Source organism: Budorcas taxicolor, chromosome 16, assembly GCF_023091745.1.
Source record: "Budorcas taxicolor isolate Tak-1 chromosome 16, Takin1.1, whole genome shotgun sequence".
Lineage (NCBI taxonomy): Eukaryota > Metazoa > Chordata > Mammalia > Artiodactyla > Bovidae > Budorcas > Budorcas taxicolor.
Window position 1 is genome coordinate 72,769,344 of NC_068925.1, and position 23,840 is coordinate 72,793,183.

Genomic DNA, 23,840 nt, shown 5'->3' on the forward strand with positions numbered 1-23,840 from the left:
GGAAGCCTGGTGTGGTGCATTCCATGGGGTCGCAAGGAGTCGGACATGACTGAGCTACTGAACTGAACTGATGTCTTTAAATAATCATAGCAGCACTTGTCTAGTGTACTGTTCTCAGGACAGGTACTGTTAGACCTATTTTACACATATTAATGATTGAATGCTCACAGCCCTCTGGGAGAGGTTCTATTTTCATTCCCATTTTATAGATGCAAAAACTGAGGCACAGAGAAGTTAAGTAATTTGCCCACGCTAGTAAAAGGCAGAGATGGGATTCAAATGCAGACAGGGTGGCTCCAGAGTCCATGCTTTTAAACCACGTGGGGAAAGTCGCTTAGCAAGGGGCAACAGTTTGGGGTGTGGGGGGGAATGAACAAAGGGAAATACATATATCAGCAAGCTGGGACCTATTTGCGTTTATTGCCCTTTTGGTAAGCAAGGCAGGGTAAGGGTAATGTCTCCACAAGCCTGCCCCTTCCCTCTCAGGTAGACTGGGCTGGAATGGCTCAGGGCCCTGCCCACCATTAGAAATATGGCAGGCAAAAGTTGCTGAAGGTCTGAGGTCCAAAGAGCGTTTACACTTGCGTATGAAGACCCAGGTGCTTCCATGAAGCTGCATCTACCAATGCAGGCTCTTCTTCCCACCCATTCATCCTGTACAGCACGTGGTGGACCTTTTCAAACTGTACGGTTTTAATCTTTTTTTCAGATTTGGGAAACTTTATTTATTTGATGATTTCTCTCCCTTTATTTTCTTTCTTGGGTGTTGGGCTTCTTGGATTGATTCTCTTTCTTTGGGGCTCACATTTTGGAAGACTGGTTAACCTTTTTCTTCTAGGCCCTATTCAGTATTTTATGTTAGCAATCATGGTTTTAATTTCCAAGAACTTTTCTTCTTTAATCATTCCTTTCCCACATCACTTGGTTGGGGTTTAGTCCACATTGGATTGCTCTGAAGTTACAAGTCAGAATTATCTTACAGTTCCGTGAATTTGTTACCCTTTCCTGGGGAGCCAAGGGTTCTGCCTTCTTATCTTGATTTTTCCACATTTCGGTTTTTCTGCTCTTTGAAGCTTGCTCACATTAAGGATCCATCTGCCCCAGCTATACTCACCGAGCCCTACCCTGTGTCTCCACGTGAGGCACAGGGCCTGGGCTGGGAATGTGAGGATAAGAAGTCTCTGTCTTCATGAGTTCCCACTTCACGGCAGACTCTCATGATATTAATACACCAGACTCACTAAGCATTGGCCCTCCCTGTGTTTTGCATACTCCACAGTGTATTTTTCACATTTTGGTTTCTTGTCTGTCAGCTCAACTAGATTGAGCAAGGACTCATGTTTTCTATGTTTATTCCAAGGTTCCAAGGAGACCCCTGATTATTGATATACTTACACACACACACACACATGCTGGTGCTATAGAGGTGTGCTTCTGGAAGGATAGAAAAGACCATAACCAAATGGGATTCCTCTGGAAGGATTTGCAGAGACGTGGGGAATCAGAGTAACCCCAAGCCCACTGCCATCCATCCCCACTCACTTTCTAAACAAACACTAAGGTCACCATTGCCACTTCTTTCTTTAGTGGATACAACAGTCATTTCTGTTCTGCAATGTCTCAGCATCTAACCTTCTGCCTCATAAAACCCGAAAACCCACAGTTCTATAAATAGACATTAAAGGACAGTGGGGGTCAGGGGAGGGGGGGCAGGAACGCACTGACCAGGGGGTCTCTACTGCTCTCCCAGAGTTGGAAGTCTCCTTCTATAGGACAATGGGCCAAGGAGCCGGAACCTCAATTCATTCATTCATTCGTGGACGCCTTCATTCACTCAGCCAATAATTCTTTATTAAGGAAATATTATATATTAGACTTAGTACCGGGCTCTAGAAACTTAAAAATATAATATGGGGCCCTTCTTACAGATTCAGGAGCTCACAGTGTAAGAGACTAAGCCGTGTGATCTTTCCTGGGGGGGAGCAGCCTGTCCTGGCCACATCGAATGAATGGGTGAGTGAATGAACAAACAAATGGGTAGAAATCCCTGGTTATGTCCAGCTTCTTCACCTGGGAGGCCGCCGGGCCAACCAAGCAGCAGGGAATCCCCATGAGATTCTGAGACCCTGGAAAAGCAGAGACCAAAACTCCACAGCCTCCAGCCTCCTAGCAGCAGCCACCCTGGGGGAGGGCCTGGCTCGTGGCCTAGGCGCCTGGCCGGGGAGGGCTGGGCCAGTTAAAATCTGGATCAAAGAGACAAAGAGGAATGCAGAGTCTCATTAACAGAGGAACCAGACAGCCAGGCCAGGGCAGGGCGGGGGAGGCTTTAGGGTGCTGGGAGTTGCTACTAACAAGTGTCAGGGTTAAAGGAAGAAAAAAACATGTGTTAGCGTTAGGGTCAGGGCCCTCTGGGTCACCGGTTTCAAAGCAGGGTCAGGAGTCAGCAGAGAGAAGGAATCCCAGGCTTCCTCAGGGCATTCAGCCCAGGTGTGGTCCCAGAGCCAGACTGAGCTGTGGAGTCCCCAGTCAGTGAGGAGTGACATTGGAATTCCCCGTTTTCCTGGTTTCCCTCATCGGTCAGACAGCCCTCATCGGCCCTGGTCTGTCAGACACAGGATCCTCCAGGGAGTTGGGATGCCTTTGCTCAAAGAAGTCTTTTTTCTGGGTGGTGGGCTCGAGCTGTGGACCCCGAGTTCGGTGAGGCAGTCATGGTGCAATCTGGAGCTCAGACCAGGAATTCAGAAGAGGGACCTTCTTTGTCCAGGATGCAGGAGAAAGCTGCAGGAAACCGTGGAATGCAGGGGGGCTCTGGGAGACGGGGGTGGGGCGGGGGCGGGGGGAGGCAGAATCTGGGGGCCAAGTGAGCCCAGGCCCAGCAGACACCTCCCCTCCCAGCTCCCCAGGGCGGCTCTTGGCAAGAACGCGGCTGGGCAGGACAATGGGAGGACGGAAGAATGTGCTGGCCCGGTTGTACCGGAGTCCGAGGCTGGGACTCCAGCCCTGTGAGCATACAGGAACCATTTCAGAAGCAGGCTTTCTGTATGTGGGGCCAAGGCTGCTGGGCCTGGGCGTTGTGGCCCAGGCCATGGGGCGTGCCAGGAGGAAGCCCTGGTCCTGGGGTGGATGAGCCGCCCAGGCTAGGAAGCTGTGGGTGGAGGCGGGGACCTGGAGGCCCAGCGGTAACAAAGGTTACAAAGCTCTGTTTATGGGAGGCTCTTGGGAGGACCCAGGAGGGTGGGTGGCTGTGTAGGTTTCCTGGGCCTCCTCATTGAAAAGCTTGGAGGGGCTTGTTTCCCAAACACCAGGAAGACCTGGGTCTCTGGCTAATCAGGCTGGAGAGTTCCACCTGGCTCGAGGTTACGGGGTGTGGGCAGCACAGACCGCAGTGGAGACTTGGGGATATAGCTCCCCAGAGACCCAGACCCTCTGTCCTTGTGATGAAAAGAATTGTCTTCAAGAAAAGAGCACTGACTTGGGGGGTTCTGCCCGCTTTGGCAGTTTCCCCTGAGAAGGCTGCCTTTCCCCCTTCCCTAGCTCCCTCTCTCCCAGCCCAGCAACCCCAGACTGAGGACTGCAGGGGTGTCCACCCCAACCCTAGCCCCAGGGGCGCCCCCAGGGGGTGGCAGGGGAGGCCAAGGGGAAAGGGGAAGAAAGGGCAGCTCGAAGAGATTTCTGGTGGGGGCCCAGGCTGGCCTACCCTGCCGGAGTGGGATGGCCCTCAGGGAAATTCCCCTGCCTCCCGAGTCTCCAGCTGTCTCCCAGGGCAGGAGAGGGCAGGGCCTACTTCCTCCACATGCTTGGAAACCACCAGGGACAAGGTCCTGCCTCAGCTCTAGACGCCGCCCCGTGCTCAGTCTGTGAGTGCGTGTCTGCGTGTGTACATCTGTGGTGTGAGTGAGTGCAAGCACGTGAACATGTATGCCAGTGTGTGATGTATGTGCAGGTGAATGAGGCTGTGAGCCTGTGTGTACTCTTTATGAGTGGTGGGTGTGAGTGTGTAAGGAGGCCCCCGCAGCCTGTCGGGTTTTGAATTGGTCCTCATGCCATCCTGGAGCAATGAGGGTTGATGAGACAGAGAGGCCGTGTTTCCAGCAGATCCAGCTTTCAGCTTCAGGAGCTGTTTCTCAGTTCCCTAGAGAGAGAATCCTTTCTGGTTAAAAGGACGCACAGCTCCCAGCCTTTGTCTGCCCCTCTCTGGCTCATCCCCTGAGTGTGCGTGTTCCCGTGGCACATAGCACACTTTGGGGGTCACTGCACATCGTGGGACTCTGAGGGGCTCCATGGAGCCGACCCCAGGGACACACCACTCACCGGGCATAAGTGGTTTCTGCCTCTCGGGATGAAGGTGCTCTCATCGTGTGGGGATTCTGGACGTGGCTTTGGAACCTTTGGCAGGAGTGTTGCAGACTCATGGCAGACGCCAAGTGGCCCCTTGGGGGCTGCTTCCACAGCCCTAGTCACTGGGGCCTCTGCTCCTCCCAGCTCCATGTAAGGAGGGTGAGGACAGCTGCCCACCAAGCCTTGTGTCAGAACTGTTTTGTAAAAACCCAGATTTCCAGGCCCTTGTTTCCCAGGTGGCGCCAGCAGTAAAGAACCTGCCTACTAACGCAGCAGACACGAGACAAGGGTTCAGTCTCTGGCTCAGCAAGATGCCCTGGAGAAGGGAATGGCCACCCACTCCAGCATTCTTGCCTGGAGAATCCCACGGACAGAGGAGCCTGGCGGGCTACAGTCCATGAGGTCGCAAAGAGTCGGACACGACGGAGGTGACTTAGCATGCCTGCACACCTCGTATGTATGGAGTCAGAGCTCACAGGCTGGGGCCTGGGATCCGCTTTCTTATTGGGAACTCCAGACGCTTTTGCTATTGAGCTAGCTTGCGGGCACAGGGCCAGGAGACCAGGGACTGACCAGGTTGGAAAAGTGTGGCGAGCTCGGGCGGTGACCTTCCCCAGCCCTCACAGTCCCCTGAGCTGGGCGCCCCAGCATGCCCTTCCTTCGCCTCTAAGTCGAATCAGAAATCCTCAGGGGGCCTTGGGAAAGGTGAGCAAGCTGCAACCTTCAGTCTGTTCCTGTTGGATGTGCCAAGGCAGCTGCTCTCGCCAAAGTGGCCCAGGCTGGAGCTGGGAAGGCCGAGACAGCGCTCAGGCCGCAGCTCTGCGCTCACCGAGGAGCGATCGCTGGCCTGGGTGCCTTAACTTTGCCCCAGGCGGGTTGGCCCGTGAGGGAGCCGGTCACCGGCCCGGCTGCCAAGAACGGCCCTGACAAGATGGCAGCCGGCCAGCCCCCAGTGTTGTTTGGCTCCGGGGGCCGGCTCTCTCCCACAGGAAGCCTTTTATCTCCACGGTGGTAATCGCGAGTTCAGAGGGACTAGCCTCCTACTCCAGGGCGCTCAGTGGGATTGTGCAACCTGGGCCTTTGCGAGGAGAATTCCCTTCATCTGCCAAGTGTCTTGTTGTCCGTGAGGCCTGGGCAGACTACATGTACCCCTGTGTACATGCCATTTGGTTGGGGTTCTGGAAATCTGAATCGGTGGACAAAACAGGATTGGCGCTGCGGCGGGAGGGAGAGCGTGGCTTAGGCTAGGGGTGGGTAGCTGAAGGGCCATAGTCATCTGGTGGGTGGTGCTTTCCAGAAAGTTTCCCTGCTCTCCACAGCCAGCTTCAGACACTGCCACACTCCACAGGGGGAGACTCTCAAGAAAGGGGATTCCCTTAGATGGGGTGGGAACTATGCTTTTTAAATCCTCTGTTCAGGGCTTAAAATGGAGAAGGGAATGGCTACGTACTCCAATATTCTTGCCTGGAGGATCCCACGCACAGAGGAGCCTGGCGGGCTACAGTCTGGGGTCACAAAGAGTGGGACCCAACTGAGCAACTAACACACACACACACACACACACACACACACACAGCTCAGTAGGTCTCAGTAGGGGCTCTTCGTAAGCACCAGCTCCCTGTCTCTTCCTCAAAGAGTGGAGCCTGGGGGAGATGCTCCATCTGACTGACACTGAGCCGAGGGCAGGCCAGGTTAAGGGGACTCTGATCCCCACTCCAGAGAAGCCGGCATGGAGGGTACCTCTTCGTGGTTAAATGACCCTGCAGGGAACACTCACTCACTCTCTCCTTCAACACAACGCTTCATATGCGTTCCAGCCTCTGGGAAACAGTAGTGGACAGGAGGCAGAGTCTTTGTTCTTTCAGAGTTTACATTCCTATGGGAGAGAGGGGAGGTAGGAAGTAAAGATGCTAATACATGATGTCACATGAGTTAGAGAAACGGGCTATGATAAGGTTAAGGCAGAGTAAAGACGGGAAAGAGAAGGGCTATTTCTGACAGGGTGGTTGGCTCAAGAAGGGCTGTCTTATTACACCTTTTCCCTGATCCTAAAAGCATTCTGTATCTGTCATGGTGCCCACCACTTAAAGTTCTTAGAAAGCAGAGGTTAAAGTACCCATTGAGACCCTTCCTTTGATCCCTCACTACCCCTTTTGCACACAACTTTCCCGAGAATCAAACAGTCCTCTATCTAAATTTACCAACCATAAGCCATAGAACTGGTACGATGTGATAAAAATTGGCAGGTTGATGCTGTATCTGTTACCTTTAAGGCCACTTCATTTAAACCTGGGGCTGATGGCAATTTCCACTCATATCACCACGGGATTTAGGCCACCCAAAAGAGTGGCTTACAGTTAGTAAACTTGGACATAGAATATTTGATTCTCGGGAAACCTTTTAAAGTTTGCTCTCCTGAATGGACACTTTTGGGGCTTCCCTGGTAGCTCAGCTGGTAAAGAATCTGCTTGCAATGCTGCTGCTGCTGCTGCTGCTAAGTCAGTTCAGTCATGCCTGACTCTGTGCGACCCCATAGACGGCAGCCCACCAGGCTCCCCTGTCCCTGGGATTCTCAAGGCAAGAACACTGGAGTGGGTTGCCATTTCCTTCTCCAATGCATGAAAGTGAAAAGACCCCAATTCGATTCCTGGATTGGGAAGATTCCCACTTCCCTGGTGGCTCAGATGGTAAAGAATCCACCTGCAATGCGGGAGACCTGGGTTCCGTTCCTGGGTTGGGAAGATCCCTTGAAGGAGAGTGTAGCAACTCACTCCAGTATTCTTGCCTGGAGAATCCCCATGGACAGAGGAGCCCGGCAGGTTACAGTCCATGTTCATGGGGTCACAAAGAGTCAGACACGACTGAGCAACTAAGTACACACGGTACACTTTGGGATCTGTCCTGCCTGGTGCCTGGCTTTCAGGAGGATGGAGGGCAATGTGTGATTTGTGGTACGAGAAGGTCTGTCCGGAGGCCAGCCAGCCAGTGCTGATACTGGGTGCCGCCAGACTAATGAGCTTTCAGTCAGGGCACAGTGAATGCTTTCCTGGAGAGGCAGGAGGTATGGTGGATTTAGAGGCAGAGTTGGAGCTGGCACCCTTGCTGCCCTGTTGTCTAGAGGGGGCCCTAGACCCAGGACCAAATCATGACACCACTTACTGGGTTGCCTCTGTTCCTCTGAGCCTCATCTGTAGACTAGGATCTTTATCTGAGAAAACCGTAGGCCCCTGGCTTACGTGAGTCACTTGATAAGTGATACTGGCTGTGGCTCCTTTGGCAAATAGCTTAATATCTCTCAGCTTTGATTCTCCATCTGTGAGAGCAAGATATCAATACCCTGGCCTCACAGGGTTATTGTGAGGATGGGAAGATATCCGTAAAATGGCTTGTCACGGGGACTGGGGTTCAACAATGTGTGTCGAGTCTACAATGCGAGCTCGTCCCAGAGTGAGCCGGCAGGTGGGCAGGTGTGCAGAGGGTCATAAACACTGCCCACACAGAGCTCTGTGCCCCAGGGGAGGGGATTCTTTCCTGGTCACTGACTTAGCCAGTGAAGGGAAAGTATGGGAGGGGGAGTGGGAAGAAGGACTTTGTGGATGTTTTTGCTGATTTAAATTTTGCTTTCAGGCATTTCCCAAGTGGCTCAGTGATAAAGAACCCACCTGCCAATGCAGAGGGCACAGGTTCAACCCCTGGTATGGGAAGACATCGCAGATGCCCACAGAGCAAATAAGTTCATGGGCCATCACTACGGAGCCTGCGCTCTAGAGCCCAGGAACTGAAATTATCGAGCCCACGTGGTCTAGAGCTCCATGCTCCCCAACAAGAGAAGTCATCGCAATGAGAAGCCCACACACACCAAGAAAGAGGAGCCCCCCGCTCGCCGCAACTAGAGAAAAACCCAAGCAGCAAGGAAGACCCAGCACAGTCAAAAATAAATAAATAGTAAATAAATAAAAATTATTTTTTAAAATTTTTCTGGTTTCAGAAATTGAAACTGACAACGTCTGCAAGGCACCAGCTGAACGGATCACGTGCTCGGAGGAAGGCCGGGCGGGAAGCACCAGAGGCTGGTGAAAAGCGCAGTGTCACAGCTCACAGCTCCCCTTCCCCTGCTGAGTGATGTTTCTGCTCCCCCACGTTCATCATTAGCCCTTTCCATCTGCTGACTCATTCTCACACCGCTCCAGCCCCGGAAAGCTGAGCGTGTGGAAGGAGGCCTATTAATAGCCTTTTCCTGGGACACTCATCCTGGCTATTTCTAAGACTGTGTGAAGGCAAGCCCTGAAGTCCTGCCCCTCATCCTTGCCCCCTACCCCACCAGCCAGCTCCCCGGAGATGAGCCATGATAGCTGTAGGCGCCGGCGGAGGGCGGGTGCCCAGCAGGCTCTGGAAGGTCTGTTCTGTCCCATCTACATTTGTCGAGATTTCAAAATGGTGGCCTGTCCTTTTTGGCCAGAGAGCCAGGCGTGGGAGTGATCCTCTGCAGAGGCTGACAGAGGGCTCCTCGAGGCACCCCACACATGGAGCAGGTGAGCAAGAGGATGCAGGGCGAGCCCTGGCGGAGGGCAGGAGCCACGGGGGCAGAAAGCTGCAGTGCCAGCAAGCAGGGCTGGGTTTGCCTGTGGAGGGGCTCTGTGGGCTCCGCTTGGCACACAGGCTGCCGAGCCCAGAGGGCACCCGGCCCGTGCGTGGCATGCGGGCTGTGGGGCCCAGTGCCCGAGGTGGCCTCCCCGACTGAAGGAAAGTTACACGGCTCAAAATAGCCTGGAGTTAAAACTTCCCTCTGAGTCCTCCCCACCATTCTACGCAAAACAAAGGAGTCTCTCACCTGAAGAAAGAAAATGGACATTAAGGTTGATTACGCCCAGCTCCCAGCCAGTCCAGCCTCTGGCCCATCTCCAGAATTCCTTGCCCAGCCGTTTAGGAGATAACTACTCTGAACCACCTTGGAGAAGAACAGGCCCCCTTAACACAGCAGAGTTCCACATCTATGCCTATATATACTTACTCTTTCCTTGGGTTAGTGCAGCAGCTCACTAATCTGACTGCTGCCACTTCTCACCTCATTAAAGGTGATCTGTTCCTGTAAAGTGCTGGTCTCTTTTTCTGAGCCTCACCTTCTCTAACTCCCTTACCCTACATTGACCACAGCCTGACAGCGCAGTCTGCTTTCGGGACATCGTCTGCTACAGTGAAGGGTGTCCCTGGGTAGAACAGAATCTGCGGCAGGGCAGGGCAGACGGAGGCCCCTAGGCAGGCCTGAGGAGCTCAGAGGAGGTCCAGCTTCTTGGACACGGTATTGAGACGTGGCCAGCGTACTCTCCGAGGGTGCCTTTTAGAGGGGCAGCTGAATAAGAGGCAGTCCAGAGCACTGTGTGTGTGGTTTTTTTTTTTTTTTGGCTCAACTTCACTGCTCATTAGCTGTGTGCACTTGGTCAACACATGACCCTCTCTGGGCATCAGTTTCTTCAACTCTGAAAAGATCGTGTTGGACAAGATGAGATCCAAGGGCTCTTGCGGGCCTGACCGTCCTAGCTCACGCTCTGTGCCTGCTCAGAAAACGCAGCTCTGAGAAGACAGAAGCGGAGCCCAGTGGGTCAGGAGATGGACTGGCGGACTAACAGAGGCAGAGGGGAGGAGAGGGGATTCTCTTTCCCCCGGGAGCCATCCCCATCCCTTGTCATTAGAAAGCCGCACCCACAGCTCCTCTCACTGGCTGGCAGGTGCATTCCTGCCTGGGGGAAACAGGCCAGCGTGTGGCTTTTATGGGCCGGAGGCAGCCTTCAGCTTTCAGGCACTGTCAGCTGAACGCCAGCTTCCCCGTCCACCTCCCTCTGGCCCCCAGCTCTTCCCCTTTCCTCCACCGCTTTTTTGTACAAGTCAGGACTCAGAAGCCTCCAGGGATGGAATGAGAGTGATGAGCAGGGGTCTGGGTAATGAAGGTGGCGCTTGGTCTACTGGGGTGGGGGTGATGGGAGACAGGCAGAGGGAGGCGAGGACCTGGAAGTGACCTTGGTGCTTCCCCAGCTCCCAGCAATCAGCAAGACCTGTGTGACCCCCAAAGAAGTCTTCTGCATTCACTTCGCCATCTTTCAAGTGGACCAACCTGCCCCTTCTGCCTCAGGAGGTGGTTGGGAGCGTTCACGTGGCCCTTAGACAGCCTGGTGCTTCACTGGCCCCCAGCAGGGAGCTGCGGGGGGGGGGGGGGCGGGCGCAGGGTACCGTCACCTTGGACAGGGGAGTATCACTGGGGACCTGCGGGAGCAGGGGGTTCAGGATTAACTGCTGGGGTGGGAACAACTCAGTTCCCAGCCCCCAGGTACTTGAACACTATTCACCGCTATGGAAGGGAACAATGGGACTATACAACCTGTTACTGGTCCACAGCGTCAGGACCAGTAACCGGCCAAGCTGAGGCTAGCCAGGGACCCAGCATGCCCCAGGAAGTAAGATTACTTACTCTAATAGAGTCTCTCTAGGAAACCTGGATTGGACCCATGGAGAAAATGAGACAGTGGCTGAAGGAGCAGAAGCAGAAAGAATACCCACCTCACCCCAAGGGAGAAGCAGGGCTCTGGACCCAGGTCGGCGGGGAGGGCATGTGTCCGCGGATGTTACAAGGGAACAACAACCGTGCTAACGGATGGGAGTAGAGCGGACACGCGGAGCAGAAAACATCAGGAGAAACAACCAGGAGGGAGCTCGAGAGGAGATGGAAAGCCATGCCGGGGTGGAGGGCGGTGGGGGGCGGGGGTGCCTCGCTTCCTTCCGAAGGGATTTCCATGAGTCTCTGATTCTTGGGACCAGAACAGCTGGAGAGGATCGGGCTTGGGGGGCTGGAGCAGCCCAAGGAGAGGACAGAGGTTCTTTTCTGGAAGGCCAGGAGGAGCCGGGACAGGTGAGCGCCAGGAGGGAGGGATGTCGTGAGAACAGTGCTGGCAACGGAAAAGCCTGGGGAATACCTGGGGAAACAGGGGAAGACAGGTGTGACTGGAGCCAAGGATCCAGAAGGCTCATAGACCAGAATTTGGAAACATTCAGAAAGATACATTGTTGTATCAGGATGCTTCCAGTTGCTCCTAACAGAAAACCCTGCCAAATCTGGGTTAAACTCAGCAGGACTGGACTGGCTCATGTTTGGGAAAAGCTGGCACCCTGTCGCAGACTTCAGGCAAGGCTGGATCCAGAGTTCAGAGCCCACAGCAACAACCTTACATCAACACCTTTTCATTCTTCTCCTGAAGGAAACATCATCCTAAACCCACAGGCCTGGCTCCAAGGCAATCTGCCATAAAAATAATTGAAGGAATATTTTCTTTTAAAACAGTCAATGAAAATGCATATATTTAAAAATTTGATTCAGAAATTGGCTTACAGGAAATTGATTTTAGGCAAATTGCCCTGCTTTCAGATATTCTTGAGAACAGAGGTGGCTGGCAGCAGCACCTAGAATTGTATTAGCTTCTCTAATTATGTCCAAGAGGAACAAAAAGGGCCTCCGTGCCTCCGCCTGACATGGGTCACTCTGGTGGGTCATCTGGGCTCACAGACCATTTCCTGAGCTAATGATGCTGGTCTGGAAAATATACTGGCTGGTGTGGACCTATCTCCATAGCTTTTCCTGAACCAGTCACTAGGACCGTGCTGATGGGGCATCATTTCGGGGCTTAAGCCACTTGCGCCCCACTCGTGAGGCTGGGGGTGGGTAAAATCACGCGCTGGGTATGTGGCTGGGAGATACCCTGGAAAGACTCTGGTGGTCACGGGTGCTGAGAAGGCATCAAGGATGCTGGTTACAGCTGGAGACCGTCTTGACGAACCAGCCAATCGGACTTTCTTCTATAGGCAACCAGGTGCGTGCGAGAGTGCCAAGTCGCTTCAGTAGCACCCAACTCTGCAGCCCTAGGAGCCATAGCTCACCAGGCTCCTATGTCCGTGTGTTCTCCAGGCAAGAATAGCAGAGTGGGTTGCCATACCCTCCTCCAGGGGGTCTTCCTGGCCCAGGGATTGAACTCGCGTCTCTTGCATTATGCAAGTGGGTTCTTCACCACCAGCACCACCTGGGAAGCCCAGGCAGCCAGGTGACACTGGAGTGTTTCAGCCCTGAGATGCAACCTCTTCCAGGCGGTATTTTAGGGAGATTAGCCTGATTGTAGAACGGTTGGGAGAAGGGAAAGTCTGGCAAACCAACAGGGTCATTAGAGAATGCAGGAGGTCAGGCAATGAGGACTGAAGCCAGGAAACCAAAGTCAAAGAGGAAAGATGCGGGGGGCAACTAGGAAGTATTTTGAAAGAAGTAAATAGAGTGTCTCATTAGACATGAGGGAAGTGGTTGGGTGGTGGCAGAGAAGGAGTCAAAAATGACAAGGTCTCTGACCTGGTGAAAATTTTGGAGTTCCTGCCCCATCTCCTTAACCCTTCTCGGCGAGCGGTCCCCTCACTCTCAGGGAGGGGCCCTTGTCCCGGAGCCCCATCGTTTTGGTGGCCTAGCCCTCCTCCCATTTCTAGGAATGGAACTTCGCTCCTTCTGGGAATTGCCGTCTCCTCACCATCCCTCCACAGCCACTGTGGAGGCCACTGTGCTCACATACCAGCCCTGTCTAGGGGCACCTGACCTGAGGTGGGTCCATCAGAACTTCTCCTCAGCTTGGCGCCAGAACTGAGAAAGTGAGGTCTGTCTCTCTCTGGGAGGTTGAAGATAGGACAGGCGAGTTTGTGACCTGCTCCTGGCCTCATTCTTCTACAGGGACCAAGGGGCACAGGAAGAAGTCTGCAGTGTGAAGAAACACATAGCCAGTGCAGATACGGCTTCCGAGAAAGTGCCTGGGAGCCACGGCCTGTGTCCCTGAAGGCTGTCAGCGTTCTGCTTGTACTTCCTGTTCTTGGGCTCTGGGAAACACCCACTGGCTCTTTATATACATTTTGAGGAAGTGTTTCTGAAGCTGGGAAATCAGGAGTAGCTGTGGAGTCTAAAGAGAAACTACGTCAGCGGGGAACTTATCTGCATTACCAGCGAGTGTGCTGGAGGGATTCAAATTGTACCATCAGTCACGTGGAGATGTCATAAGGAAATGCTAACACTTGTTGAGCAGACTCTTAAGTGAAGAGGGAAACCGTAGGAATGGTGAGATCTCCCAGAGAGAAAATGTGGAGAGAAGTTCAGAGGAAACTTCCAGAACAATCATGGTTTAAAGAGATCCAGCAAAGAAAAGGGGAGGGGATGGCAACCCACGCCAGTATTCTTGCCTGGAGAGTCCCAAGGACAGAGGGGCCTGGTGGGCTACAGTCCATGGGGTCACAAAGAGTCAGACATGACTGAGTGACTGAGCAAAGCACAACAAAGGATTTACCAGAGAGATGGGGCAGCTAGGATGGTAGTGTCCAAACAAGGGACACTAAGGGAAGAGTAAATTCAAGAATTTTTTTTGATGGAAATTTACTTTCTGATTCAAATTTTAATTTTAATTAAAAGGTTCATGAATAGCCAATACAATTTTGAAAAACAAGAACATCTTGACAAAACACATGTCAAATTGATCTTACAATCATTCTCAGTTAAATGCTGTTAAACCAATTAAATTTGAGGCAAGTGTGAGATACATTAGCATAGTTTTACAAAATAAGATCCTCAAATACAGAAAAGTCACAGTGTTTGGCAAAAAAAAAGAAAGAAAGAAAGAAAGAATTGGTAAATTCAAGGATCTTAACCAACAAGGAAACATGGATGAGTTCAGGCTGAATTTGGGCAGCTCAGTAATGTTCCTTAGAGTCCAGGTTCTGTCCACTTCTCTTCTCTGCTGCACTGGGCACTGATGCATCTAAGTAAGGGTAGACTCCTCCCTTGGCTTAGTATCTGGAAGGACAGAAGAGTAAAGGTTTTCCCAGTCAAGGAATCTAAACTTCTCTCTGCAATCTGATTGGGCCATTTTAGATCATGTGAACACTCCTAACCCAATAAGACTCACTAGAGCAATACGATGGTGTGATCACTCACCTAGAGCCAGACATCCTGGAATGTGAAGTCAAGTGGGCCTTAGAAAGCATCACTACGAACAAAGCTAGTGGAGGTGATGGAATTCCAGTTGAGCTATTTCAAATCCTGAAAGATGATGCTGTGAAAGTGCTGCACTTGATATGCCAGCAAATTTGGAAAACTCAGCAGTGGCCACAGGACTGGAAAAGGTCAGTTTTCATTCCAATCCCAAAGAAAGGCAATGCCGAAGAATGCTCAAACTACCACACAACAGCACTCATCTCACACGCTAGTAAAGTAATGCTCAAAATTCTCCAAGCCAGGCTTCAGCAATACGTGAACCGTGAACTTCCAGATGTTCAAGCTGGTTTTAGAAAAGGCAGAGGAACCAGAGATCAAATTGCCAACATCTGCTGGATCATGGAAAAAGCAAGAGAGTTCCAGAAAAACATCTACTTCTGCTTTATTGACTATGCCAAAGCCTTGGACTGTGTGGATCACAATAAACTGTGGAAAATTCTGAAAGAGATGGGAATACCAGACCACCTGACCTGCCTCTTGAGAAACCTATATGCAGGTCAGGAAGCAACAGTTAGAACTGGACATGGAACAACACACTGGTTCCAAATAGGAAAAGGAGTATGTCAAGGCTGTATATTGTCACCCTGCTTATTTAACTTCTATGCAGAGTACATCATGAGAAATGCTGGGCTGGAAGAAGCACAAGCTGGAATCAAGAATGCTGGGAGGAATATCAATAACCTCAGATATGCAGATGACACCACCCTTATGGCAGAAAGTGAAGAGGAACTAAAAAGCTTCTTGATGAAAGTGAAAGAGGAGCGTGAAAAAGTTGGCTTAAAGCTCAACATTCAGAAAACGAAGATCATGGCATCTGGTCCCATCACTTCATGGGAAATAGATGGGGAAACAGTGGAAACAGTGTCAGACTTTATTTTGGGGGGCTCCAAAATCACTGCAGATGGTGATTGCAGCCATGAAATTAAAAGATGCTTACTCCTTGGAAGAAAAGTTATGACCGATCTAGAAAGTATATTCAAAAGCAGAGACATTACTTTGCCGACTAAGGTCCGTCTAGGCAAGGCTATCGTTTTTTTCAGTGGTCCTGTATGGATGTGAGAGTTGGACTGTGAAGAAAGCTGAGATGAACTGTGGTGTTGGAGAAGACCCTTGGACTGCAAGGAGATCCAATCAGTCCATTCTGAAGGAGATCAGCCCTGGGATTTCTTTGGAAGGAATGATGCTAAAGCTGAAACTCCAGTACTCTGGCCACCTCATATGAAGAGCTGAGTCATTGGAAAAGACTGATGCTGGGAGGGATTGGGGCAGGAGGAGAAGGGGACGACAGAGGATGAGATGGCTGGATGGCATCACTGACTCGATGGACATGAGTCTGAGTGAAGTCTGGGAGTTGGTGATGGATAGGGAGGCCTGGTGTCCTGCAATTAATGGGGTTGCAAAGAGTCAGACACGACTGAGCGACTAAACTGAACTGAACTGAGAGCAATACTAGTTTACTTATTGGCTTGGACCAATCAGGAGCCACTCTTTGAGCTAGGGGTGGGATCAGATCCCATGTAGCTCCTCGCTGTAGAGGCTGGCAGCCCCACCTGCAGCTCCAGGGAACATGCTCAGGGTCATGTTGGGGATGGAGAGAGGGGATTGGAGGCATCAAAGGCAATGAACAGTCCCCAACAAGTGGCCCAGAAGGCCTGCATGAGCTGGCCCTGCCTTACCTTGCTCCTGATCTCTGTGCTTTGTAAAATTCCTAGGATATACCAAATTTCTTCCTCCCTCATGATCTTCTCATAGACTGATCACTTTAAGGGGAATGACTGAGTGAGTGAAAGTTGCTCAGTCATGTCTGACTCTTTGCAACCCCATGGATTATACAGTCCATGGAATTCTCCAGGCCAGAATACTGGAGTGGGTAGCCTTTCCCTTCTCCAAGGGCTCTTCCCAACCCAGGGATCAAACCCAGGTTTCCTGCATTGCAGGCAGATTCTTTTCCAACTGAGCTATCAGAGAAGCCCTATGGGGAATACTTGACAATATTTGTTGCCTTAACTAATTCCTATTCTTGTAGCAAGTCTCACTTAAATGTTATTCTTTAAGGAGATCTCTCCAATCCTCCTAACTAAATTAGCACCCCTAATCCCCCTTAGGTGGCTACTAGAATCAGATTTCAAATTGTAATTACGTTTATATTATGTTCAGTTGTACCTCTGTAGGGCAGGGCCCATGTTTGTTCTGCTCACCAGTGAACCCTCCAAGACTGGCACACAGCAGAAGCTCGAGGAATATGTGATGACCACTTCTTTTTCTGACTCACATCTATTGTGTCTTTTAAGCCCCTGAGACATCTTTGGAGGTTTCTTGAATGTAAATATTTCTATAAAACAATATTTCTTCCAAAAGAATGATGACTTTAAATGAACCTAAGTAATAAGGAATGCCTTGAAAGCTTATAGAGTCCAAGCAATGGGACTTATAAAAATTTATGTATTTTTATTATGTTCAAGTAATTTATGCCTCATGTCAGTTACATAGTAAAAGACAAGATTAGAGAAAACTAGTGAACTAATTAAACACCGTCTTTGTTTCACTCCCTACCTTATTAATTAACTATATTATCAAACATTTGTTGAATGCCTCCACTGCAACAGCAATAGGGTTGGGCTATCAGACTTGGCTCTGTTTCACAAACATGTGTTAGGGCTGCTCTAGCTACTAAAGCAAGAACTGAATAAACACATAAGTATGGTTTTCTACTACAAAGCCTAAAACAAATAAGCTTTTCTGGTAACCACTGGATAACTCAATAAACTTCAGTTGCTAGGAGGACATTCTTGTATAGTTTTCTAGTCATTGTTTCTAGTAATAGTTTCCTCTTAAGGGAGAGACTTAAGGTCTGGCAGTCTGCTGGAAGGAAGGCTGGAAGCTTGTCTTGAAATCGTGTTCACACAGCAAGCATGCTGATTCTGCTCCGATTGCATGGCTCTTTGGCATGGCGAGAGGTGGCTATCAAAAAAAAAATTGTGGGATAATTAAATCATTGCCTCCTCCTAGCTACCCCTTGGAACTCCCACTGATCCTAGTTAACTGAAGCATAATTGTATTTTGTTTTTAAGTCTTTCATATATCCCAAGCTTCAAAATCCACTAAGATTTCAAAAACAAAATATCAAAAGGAGAAAGCAGCAGTGGTCTTTGATGACTTACCAACTACTTTCCAGTTGCCCAGGCTGCTTCTCTCATAGGAAGGCACCAGTGAGAACTTGACCGTCAAGGCTGACATCCACGACAAGATATGATATAGAGCATATTCGAGTACTTATTTTTGTCAGGTGAGGGTTAAGGGGAAGGGCAGTTTGGGACCCTGAATAGGAAAAGAAAAGAATGAATCTGTAAACTGACAACATGGAAGCATATATTCACCTATTTCATATGGACATCGTGGCATCAAAATCAGAGGAATGTGCTGTGCAAATACACAGGATGTCATTTAATAGTTTCCAAGTGGCCTTTCTTGTTTTATTATCACCCATCCCCTCCTTGCACATTGAAATAGAAAAAAAAAAAAAAAGGCTTGTTTGTATTTATCCTTTTCATTTCTGCTGAATGAACATATTTAACCCAAGGAAAGCAGAACTAGACAGGTCCGGTTTAATTGCACAATTAGATATTAATACACTGTTTTGGAAGATAAATGCTTTGTGACCTCAGAATGAATCAGCTCTCAGGGCAAGGAGACTTTAAAACAGAGGCAGGAATGCCTGCTGTCCATTGCTGTGGCCAGCAAGGCTGAGCTTCACGCTTACACAGTTTAGAAGCTGGATTAACAAGAATGTATGAAACTGGACTTCATTCTCCTCTTTCCGGGCTCCATCCCTGGCTTCACTTCAGAGCCTTCATTTTTAATCTCCAAACTATAGTTTCTAACCAATCATAAATAACCTGAATATCAAGGACTATCTAACTTCCAACCCAAAGTAGGTGCTCAATTCAACTCCAGGGCCGAATCAAAGCATTCAGTTCAGTTCAGTTGCTCAGTCATATCCGACTCTTTGCGACCTCATGGACTGCAGTATGCCGGGCCTCCCTGTCCATCACCAGCTCCCAGAGCTTACGCAAACTCATGTCCATTGAGTCGGTGATGCCATCCAACCATCTCATCCTCTGCTGTTCCCTTCTCGTCCTGCTTTCAATCTTTCCCAGCATCAGGGTCTTTTCAAATGAGTCAGCTCTTTGCATCAGGTGGCCAAAGTATTGGAGTTTCAGCTTTAACATCAGTCCTTCCAATGAACACTCAGGATTGATCTCCTTTAGAATGGACTGGTTGGATCTCCTAGCAGTCCAGGGGACTCTCAAGAGTCTTCTCCAACACCACAGTTCAAAAGCATCAGTTCTTCAGCACTCAGCTTCCTTTATAGTCCAACTCTCACATCCATACATGACCACTGGAAAAAACCATAGCCTTGACTAGATGGACCTTTGTTGGCAAAGTAATGTCTCTGCTTTTCAATATGCTGTCTAGGTTGGTCATAACTTTCCTTCCAAGGAGTAAGCGCCTTTTAATTTCATGGCTGCAGTCACCATTTGCAGTGATTTAGGAGCCCCAAAAGATAAAGTCATCAGTTCAGTTCAGTTCAGTCGCTCAGCTGTGTCTGACTCTTTGCGACCCCATGAATCACAGCACGCCAGGCCTCCCTGTCCATCACCAAAGTCATAGATGGCCGAATAAACGTCCTACTTGATAACCAGGCTGTAGACCGATCACTACCGTAGGTTGAAAAACATAGGATGGATTAAAACACTGGGAAATCAGAGCACCTTGTGAGCCCTTAAAAGAAACGGATTGTTTCCTGACGTAGAGTAGCAGCTGCGCTTTCTCCAGTGCAATGGGCAGGTGAGAAGTGTGGATTCTTCTCTGTATCTCTTTACTATTGGCAAATCCCAGAGAATCCCACACTGGTACATTTGCAGTGAGCTGGCACTTCCATAAGAGACACCTCATTTCACTGATCTTATCCAATCAACAAAAAGAGACAAACAAATTAAAAGGAAGTCCCTGAGGTGGCTGAGATCAGTGTGCCTAAGTGGATAAACAACATAATTACCATCGCCTTCCCTAATGAAAGCGGCACTCTCAGGGCTGGCTTTGAACAAGCAGTTCTAGTCTTGCAAGAGTTAGCTGCTGTCTTTTCAAGGAAAGGTGAGGAGGAAATGTGTTGAAAACAAAAAGTTTTGATTTAGACACAGATGGTGAGGGTTGATACCTATTGGAAATAACTGCTGAAGGAAGTCAGAGAATGTTTGTTCCTCGCGTCTCAAATATAGTCTTGTCTCCAAGCAAAGAGCCTGGGGAATTCTCCAGGACTCTTCCTACCTGGAAATTCCAGCGTCCTAATGGGATGTGCTTTCCCTGTGATTTATGGTGAATTATGTGTCAGAGTGAGGAGGTTCTAGAGGATGGACTACCCTTGAGAACAATCAGCGGTGCTTCTGAGGATCACCTATGCTTTTCTGGTGACCTGACTCCAGGGTACTCGACCGACTGATTCTGCTCACCTGATCTAGAGGAATTAGGCCCACCTGAGTCTTGCTGGCTTACATACAAAGGAAATGACTTGGTAGTACACATACATTAAGGGTAGAGGTATTTGCTCTTGTCTGTGACAGTGGAACAATTAGCAAAGATACAAATTGTCTGTTCATCAGATTTTGAGGCTACTCTTGGTTTAGTTTTAGGAATTTGTTGCCTTGTTATGAGGTGTGTATGTATGTTCAGTTGCTCAGTCGAGTTCAGCTGTTTGCAACCACATGGACTGTAGCCCACCAGGCTTCTCGGTCCATGGGATTTTCAAGGCAAGGATACTGGAGCGACTTGCCATTTCCTACAGCAGGGGATCTTCTCACCCAGAGATTGAACCTACATCTCCTGCATTGGCAGGTGGATTCTTTACCACTTAGCTACCTGGGAAGCCCTGGTAGGAGGTAACATGACCTAAAATAGGTGGCTTTCTACGCATATCAGCAAATTCAATGTAACTCCAGCCAATAGCATAATGGGATATAAAGGAAGAAGAAGAAGAGAAAAAGAAAAGATTAAAAAGAATAATAAGGTAATGGAAAAGTCACTTTCCTTTTCATATATGAATATGCATTGCGATGTTCATGTACTTATGTGGTAGCTAAAAGTATGACCCTGGGACTTCCCTAGTGGTCTATATGGTTAAGACTCCTTGCTTCCACTGGTTTCAGGGGGTGGAGGGAATGAGGGGATAGATTTGATCCTAGTCAGGGAGCTAGGATCCCACAGCCAAGTCACATAGCAAAAAAAAAAAAGTATGACCCAGAAATCCCACTCTTGGGTATTTATCCAAATGAAATGAAGACCTAGGTTCTTGAATATCTGAATGTTGATAACACCTTTATTCATCATCTCCAGAAGCTGAAAACAGTTCTAATGTTTCTCATCTGGGGAATGAATAAACAAACTATGGCACATTTGTGCAATGGACTGCGGCTCAGTAGTAAAATGGAAGGAACTGTCAATACATGCAACTATGGGGAAGGATTGTATGAACATTATGCTCAATGAAAGAAGCAAGCCTCAAAAGGTTACATGCTGAATAATTCCACTTATATGCCGTTCTGGAAAAGGCAAAACAACAAGGACAGAAATCACATCAGTGATTGCCAGTGGCTAAAGGGAAAGGTGAGGTTTGACTGCAGAAAGGCAGCAGGAGGGAATTTAGGGAATGAGGGAACTCCTCTATCTTGATTGCGATGGTTACACAACTCCACGCACTGGGCGAAACTCAGAACTGTACATTTCAAGAGGTGGGTTTTACTGTATGACAACTGAAATATAAAATCAAATAGACCAGTGTTATACTAGTACAAGTACGGACAGATCAATAGAACATCATAGTGAACTAGAAATGAAGTGAAACATAAATAGCTAATTATTTTTGTTAAAGATGGCATTTTAAAAACCATGGGGAAAAGATGCATTATTTAATAAATGGTGTTAGGAAAATTAGTCCTTATCATTATGAAAGATACTTAATTTACTCCTTGAATCAAAATAAACTCTAGAAGGATTATAGATTTAAATGAGGCTAGTGGAGAAAATGAATATTTTTTATTAATACTGGAGTGGGGAAGGACTTTAAAGAATGGTTATAAAAGTCAGAAACCATAAAGAAATAAAACCCAAATTGATATGACTCTATACAACATTTTTTAAAGCAGTAAAACAAGCAAGCAATAACTATTAACTAGTCAATAGAAAAATGACAAAATGGGAAAAACATCTATAACATACATGGCAGTCAGAGATATCTGTAGCGAATGTTGGGGTGCACTGCTCAGATCCCACCAACAGTCCTGGGGTCTCCCTAGCTGTAGAGAGTGTAGGTGTCAAATAGCTCACAGCTAGGCTCCTCTCCTACAGCCGTCCTCAGCTGAAGACAGCCACTTTGCATGGCCATCCCCTCTCCCTGAGGGCAGCTCTCATGCAATGATTGATTGATAAAGGAGTATGAAGACTGGCTCTGTTGTCTCAAGACAGACTTAGAAAGGCCACTCCAGCTCAAGAGCTCCCCATGGGGTCAGCTAAGTGGGGCCTTCTGTCCACTCCTGCCTTTTTTCACCCTCTCTTAGGTCTTGATCCCGAGGGCACTCCCCAATAGACTCTTTCATGGCAATCTGTCTCAGGGTCTGTTTCTAGAAATTTTAATTCCAAATAATATCCTTAATATGTAAAGAACTTTTCTAAATCAAGAAGAAAATAGATACATAAGCAAAAGACATAAACAGCTAATTTTTATATGCACCATAATTGAAACTACCTGTGCCTTTTGTCACAGCAGTTTCACTTCTACAATTTATCATGGAGAGATAATCTCACAAGTGTGTAAAGCTATATGGTCAAGGTTGTCCACAGGAGCATTGCTTCTAATAGGGAAAAATTGGAAATAATGCCCACCAATTCGTTAAATAAATATCATACTGTGTGGTTATTAAAAACAATGATTTAGATATTTATAAACATGAAAAAATGTTCAACATTCAAATATGCTTCTTAAAGTACATTCTATAAAATAGATTGCAGGATACATAACACATATATAATATTAAAACTAATCGGGAGGGTTTCCCTGGTGTCACAGTGAGTAAGAATCCACCTGTTAATGCAGGGGACACAGGTTCGATCCCTGGACCAGGAAATTCCACATGCCTCAGGGCAAATAATCCCGTGCACCACAGCTACTGAAGTCCGAGGGCCCTGATCCTGCACTCCACAAGAGCCTGTGTGCGTGCTGAGTCGTGTCTGACTCTGTGACCCTATGAACTGTAGCCTGCCAGATTCCTCTGTCCATGGAATTTTTCAGGCAAGAATACTGGAGTGGGTTGCCATGTCCTCCTCCAGGGGATCTTCCCAACCCAGGGATCAAATCCGGGTCTCCTGTGCGTCCTGTATGGGCAGCCGGATTCTTTACCACTGTGCCACCTAGGAAGCCCCAAAACAAGAGAAGCCACAGCAATGAGTAGCCCCAAAACCGCGACTAGAGAGCAGCCTCTACTCTCTGCAACTAGAGAAAGCCCATGCAACTATGAAGAGGCCACCAGAAGTAAATAAATAAAAATTTTAAAATGATCCGAAGTTTCAGAAGAAAATTTTAGTAGTTAGTATTTTTTAGGATTGTAAGGGATTGTCATTTTCTTCCTTGTACTTTGCTATATTTTCTGAAAAATCTTTTATAATGTATAACTTGCATAATGAGATAAAAGTTATTTTTAAAAGGATACTGTTGGATAAGACTTTAGTATAAAATTCAAGCACACTGATTGAAATTCAAGCATGTTTTCATTTTCACATTTCCAATTTTTTCAACTAAAGCAAATTAGCCACAATATTAACTTTAACAGCAATGAATAAACAAAAATCTTAATTTCTGGCTTTACTATCCATATTAACCCATAACAGTCACACACAACCTGTGTTAGACACCTGCTGTTTCCATGTTTGTTTTGCCTGAGCAGTCCCCAGTCTCCTTCTTCAGGCAACAGGCCTGGTTTGCCTTTGGGGAAACTACCCTCCCTCGTGGAAAGCCAAGAGGTTCCTGTGAGGCTGACCCTACAGCTCCCATGGAAGAGCACATCACCCACCCACACCTTCCACCCCTCTAGCCACGAGGGATTCAGGAGGTGTGTGTTCTGAGTCAGTCCAATGAGAGTCAACTACCGGACTTCTGTGGCAGTTGTTAGGAATGCAGTGTGAAGTGTGTGCATGCTGTTGCCTCAGTCATGTCCAGCTCTTTGGGACCCCATGGACTGTGGCCCACCAGGCTCCTCTGTCCATGGGATTCTCCAGGCAAGAGTACTGGAGTGGGTAGTGGTTCCCTTTTGCAGGAGATCTTGCTGACTCAGGGTTCAAACCCATATCTCTTGGATCTTCTGTGTTGGCAGCTGGTTCTTCACCACCAGCGCCACCT